This window comes from Miscanthus floridulus, chromosome 1 (genome assembly GCF_019320115.1).
Source record: "Miscanthus floridulus cultivar M001 chromosome 1, ASM1932011v1, whole genome shotgun sequence".
Classification (NCBI taxonomy): Eukaryota; Viridiplantae; Streptophyta; class Magnoliopsida; order Poales; family Poaceae; genus Miscanthus; species Miscanthus floridulus.
This window is the reverse complement of record NC_089580.1, coordinates 102,969,326-102,974,940: the sequence shown is the minus strand read 5'-3', so window position 1 is coordinate 102,974,940 and position 5,615 is coordinate 102,969,326. Positions and strand designations below refer to the sequence as shown.

Genomic DNA, 5,615 nt, shown 5'->3' with positions numbered 1-5,615 from the left:
GTTTGTGCTCAAGCCCGCACTTATAACCATGGTGCAGGCTAGCCCTTTTTAGGGCAAACCTTCCGAGGATGCCAATGCTCATCTTCAGAATTTTTTGGAGATTTGCAACACAATCTCAATTAGAGGAGTCTCACATGACACCATTCAACTTCAACTTTTTCCCTTCTCATTGCTCCAAAAGGTGAAGCATTGGTTTTATACCAACGTGGGAACCTTGAATACATGGGAGAAGTGTTTAAATGACTTCCTCGTCAAGTTCTTCTCCATCGGTAAAACCAATCTTCTTCGTAGCAAAATTTCTAACTTCCAACAACAAGCCCGAGAATCCATTCTGGAGGCATGGGAGCGACTTCAAGAGTACGTTCAAGCATGCCCTCATCATGGAATGGAAGATTTGTTGCTCATCCAAAATTTCTATCACAAACTTTCAATGGAGACCCGACAACACCTTGATGCTACCGCCAGAGGTGCATTCTTTTCCCTAACGGTAGGTCAAGCAAAGGAGTTGATCGAGTAGATTGTAGAAAACCAAGGATGGGTAGATGAGCATCTCAAGGGTATGTCCCATAGTTACAAGGTTAATTCTATATCTATGGAATATCTTTTGAGTAAGTTAGAAGAAAGTGCAAATTGGAAGAGACACCATGCCGCTATAGAATATTTTGCTAGCCAAGTAGCCACAAGTAAGCATGTCATGTGAAGAATGCAGGGGCATGAATCACATTAGTGATGTCTGCCCTAGTAGAGACCTTAAGTCATTTCTTAGTGACTGGTGGATATGGACCACCTCCACCTGCAGCCTTACCAGAGATGGAATCCACAAATTAATTAAGGTAATTCACCCACTCATCCTTCCGACTATTCTTCTATTAGAGATCTTGTCTTTAGTCAAGCCAAAATCAATGAACAAATTCATGCAAAATTGCTTGACCATGATAGGATTTTAGGAGATATTCATGCTAGGCTCGACTGAATTTTCTTTAGCTTTAGGAACTCAGCTTAACTTTAATGAAAGGCTAGAAAATCAATTATCCACTTTGATTTCAAAAATGTCACATAATGAAAAAGTTAATGCTATAACCACGAGAGATGGAAAAACCACTCGTGATCCACCATATCCTAAAACAACAAAGAAGAAAGTAGTAATCGAAGTTCCAGCTAAAGAAGAAGACCCCATTGTGCTGTAAGACAACCCCCATGAATTCTATGATACAGAGGTGTTGCCATTTCCAGAGCGAAACCGAAAGGCAACTGGAGGATGAATAATTAAAGAAATTCATTGAGGTAATTCAATTATATATACATATACCGTTAATTGATGCTATGCAGGTCCCCACATATGCCAAATATTGAAAAGATATACTCAACAAAAAGAATCCACTACCAAGCATAGAGGTAGTAAAATTGACCAAGGAGTGCAGTGCAGCCATACTTAATCAGCTGCCTGAAAAGAAGGACTCAGGGAATCCTACCATTTCATGCTCCATTGGATCCTAGCAATTTGATCAAGCCCTCTATGATGTTGGAGCTAGCATCAGCGTCATGCCAAAGGTAGTGTATGATAAATTAAATCATAATTCATTATCCCCAACCACAATGTGCTTGCAGCTAGCCGATCAATCAATCCAATATCTGGCGGGAATAGCGGAGGATATTCCTGTCAAGATAAGAAGTTGTTTCGTGCCCATAGATTTTGTGGTGTTGGATATTAGTGCCAACACTAAAAAACCACTAATCTTGGGAAGACCATTTTTTAGCACGGCAAATGCTCACATTGATGTTGGAGCTAGAGAAATTCATCTCAATATAAATGGCAAGGAAGAAATATTCCACTTTGAACCAAGACCAGAGCAATGTTCGTCGATGGAATTAAAACCTCCCGACATACCCATCATCCATGGATAGGTGGATGATTCCATCACTCATGGGAGCAAGCCACTGTAGGTCATTTGCATGAAAGGAATCCGAGGAGCTAAATCAAGGTGAGCTAAGCAAAGGTATGCACTTAAGCCCTATTTATTTTCGCTAAGCATTAACATTTCATGCTAAAACATGCTTAGTACCTTGCTTAAAAAGTCAAAAATCATTAAGGGGAGGAATTAGGTGGCCGCCCGGTCACTCATGGCCATCGGGCGCCCCACTCATGGCCATCGGGCGCCCCCACCTCTACCCCCTCTTGATTCCTTTCACCTCCATTCACTCCTCCATGCACTGTGAAGAGCAAGGCCAAGGTAAAAATCTGAGTGCTTTTTTGTTCTTTACTCTCCACTCACCGTGTCCTTGCCTCTAACATTTCCAATCCATTCTTTCACCTCTTGGCCTCTTCCTTTCACTCGTTCACCTAGTGGCACACATGTGAGAGCACCTAGGAGAGAATCCATGCATGGGATGGTCGAAATGCCACCAAGGTGGGCCGACCGGCGCCCTACTCTAGTGCCTTTGGCACTTTGCCTCCTCTCCCACTCATTTATGTCCTTGTGAAGCTTACACACACACACCACCAGCATATTCACCTCCAAGAGCTAAAGTTCCACTCCTCTCTCCTTCGTACTCCACAACATGAGCATCTTTGCTTAAGTTATTAAGCAAATGAATTATTAAGGGAAGGAGAAGCATCGTAGTGCTGATCCACTCTTCACACAAGGGAGTAGCTCATTTGTTTTACTAATCCTTAACCCCTCTCTTGTCTCTAGCTTGTTCTTGCTTGTAGGATCACGAACAAACTCAAGGATGCCATAGGCCTCGGAAAAGAAGAAGAAGTCCAACAAGCACATTTGTTTCCCATCGGATGACGACTCTACGGCGGGAAGCCAAAGCTACCATGGCAGCGATGCCATGTCCGTCGACCAAGCAAGCCATGAGAATGTACATCAAGAAGCACCAATTCGCATCGTCACAAGTGATGAGAAAATCATCTTGGTGGACGATCGCTAGAGGCAAGCTTTCCGCTTCCTAAGAGACCAAACATTTAATCATACCCGCGCCCACGGCCATGACTTCTTGAATCGCACAGGTATGATAACCGAATTCCAAGTTATCTTTCATGCAATAGGATGGGAAAAATTTTGGTGGGTAAATGAAGATGGGTGTAGGCAACTTACCATAGAATTTTTATGCACGCTCAATAGAACTGCTATGCATGTCACATTTAGATTATTTGATGAGCAATATACCTACACTTGGAAGCAGTTTAGTATTTTGCTAGGCTTTGATAAAAATTCCAACCATAATTTGGATAGAGCCATAGAAGGATTTGATAGAGTAGACTTTTGGAAAGAAATTAGTGACAAGGATAGCTCTACTCAACCAAGAACTAGTGAAATTCATAATCCCACTTTGCGCTTTATACACCAATGGCTTGCTATGACATTGTTTCCTAGGAATGATCTCCGCACTGTTAGAGTTGAAGAAATGAAAATCATGTATGCCATGCTAAATAGAACTCATATTTCTCCTATCATTGGCATGATGGATTATTGGCTAGGAACTTTTCAATAGGATGAATATGTTGAGTGCACCTCCCTAATCAGTAGACTTGCAAGAAACATAGGATTGCTTGATAGGGCTTTAATTAATTACATACCCACTGAGAGAGTCTATCTTGATTATGATCACTTTTTCCAAGCACACATGCTAAAAATAGATCAAGAGGATGATTCTTATGTCATGACTTATCAAGGGTATGTCAATGAAATTCATTTGCCCAACATGCAATTTTGGCTAAGTAATGTTGACCTGACTCACCTTCCCGTTGGAGACCATAGAGGCATACAACCGTAGGATTGCAAGTGAAATGCAGGTGACAAGGAGGATGACAAGAAGGCAAGTTGTTGCTACTCGAGCTGCTGCACAAGCTCAGGCCGAACAAGAAGCTTGAGATGCTATTCTTCGGGGCATGCAGCACCCATCTTAGTGGGGTGCTTGGCCTGCCCCGCCTTGATCACAGGAGGCGGGAGGCTCTCACTAGCACCAGTGGCCGGAATAGCACCATTGGCAGCAGGAGTCTCTCCATGGGACCAGTCACAGCATAGCGTATCACAGTTGCAATCAGCAGGAGGTTCACAGTGGGTTCCTAAATTTGGAACAGGCCCTTCTCATTTTGCAGGTCACAGGGATATGCAGCTATCTAGTTTAGAGGGATATCCCCCTCCTCGTCCAAGTCGTCACTCTACCACAGCTGTTCTGGGAGATTGGGAGCGTGATTTAGGCTTCCTACAGCACCAGATGGAGGGCATCTGCCTCGACACCACCGCCATCTGCCACAACTTTCAGGCACACCTTAGAGAACTTTTAGCCGTACCAGCAGGAGACCGTAGGAGAGCTAGAGACCATACATGGGCTACCTGAGGAGAACGACCACCGTTGGGACGACGTCTTCCACCGCATGGGGTGGAGGCGCCGCTGATCCTATGATAGAAGCAAGCTTGGGGGAGGAGCCCCCGCCAAGGTAAGTATTCTATGTCCCTACTTAGTAGTATTTATATTTCTCACATTTTCATTTTGTTAGCATCTAAAAAAATTAAATGTTGCTATGCTTTGTAAATAAATAAATTAAGCTAGTAACCCATGGTTATGTTTATGCTTTATGTTTTTAGTTTCGAATAAAAACACTCTCACTACTGTCCTAATACTCCCTCTGTTCCTTAATATAAGCCATATAGATTTCTAAAGAAAATTCCAAAATATAGGTACGTATCAGCTCCCACGCTGATTAGTTTGAAAATCTTCCCACCGTACATAGCACATGCCCCAACCAATCCCTTAGATTTAGGAAGCAATCTGATTGGGAGAGAGAAGATGGCCTGATTTTTCTTTTTTTCCTCGGATCTTACATCCTTCCCCAAGTCGTGCGTTAATATTGGTGCTAAAAACTATATGGCTTATATTAAGGAACGGAGGGAGTAAAAAGAGACAACTTCCGGACCCAAATAAAATGTTTCTCAATTAATTTCTGCACCACTCTCATTTTTTGCAACCACCGATGATTGGCATTGTTAGTATATTTTTCTTTTATCATGAACTTGAGTCCCATGGGCTGCAAATGCTAGATCTAAGTTTGAGTGGTAGAATATCGTGGTTAGCAAAGAATGGAGTAAGTTTTTATCCTGTCTTGAGCAAGAATTATCTCTAGAGAATTTCTTTCTAAAAACATAAAAACTTGCTTAGTTTTTTCTGTGGCAAGAAACACCTACCAGAGCCATATATGTTTAGCACTTAGAGAAAAAAAAAACTTCCACACATGCTACTTGCCTTTGTAGTGAGCCTAGTCAAGCCTTGTTGATTTTAGTTGAGAAACTTGTCATATTCCCATGACCAAGAGCATATCCACCCACCTACAAAATTGCTACTCTTACACTGAGAGTATGCAACCACATGCTTTCCACTCCAAATATTTACTCCATGACAAAAGTTTATTCTTCATTGAAATATTTTTCAAAAGGGAGCATGGCTATCTCTAAAAAAAGAGAAAGAGAAAAAGGGAGAGAAAAGAAAAAGAAGAAAAAGGTTTGTGTCTCCCATTGTCGAAAAAAAAGAAATGATGAAAAGAGAGGTAGCCATGCCTCCAACAAGAAAAGAGGATGCCATGAAAGGAGTAAATTCCACATATACCACAC

At 42.0% G+C, this 5,615-nt stretch overlaps 1 non-coding gene across 1 annotated transcript; it reads right to left on the bottom strand.

Annotated features, from left to right (window-relative positions):
• Window positions 1-280: 280 nt before the first annotated feature.
• On the bottom strand, window positions 281-387 carry LOC136511177 (small nucleolar RNA R71). Its single transcript, XR_010772658.1, has one exon. It is a non-coding gene; the product is annotated as a small nucleolar RNA R71 (small nucleolar RNA).
• Between the last annotated feature and the right edge of the window lie 5,228 nt (window positions 388-5,615).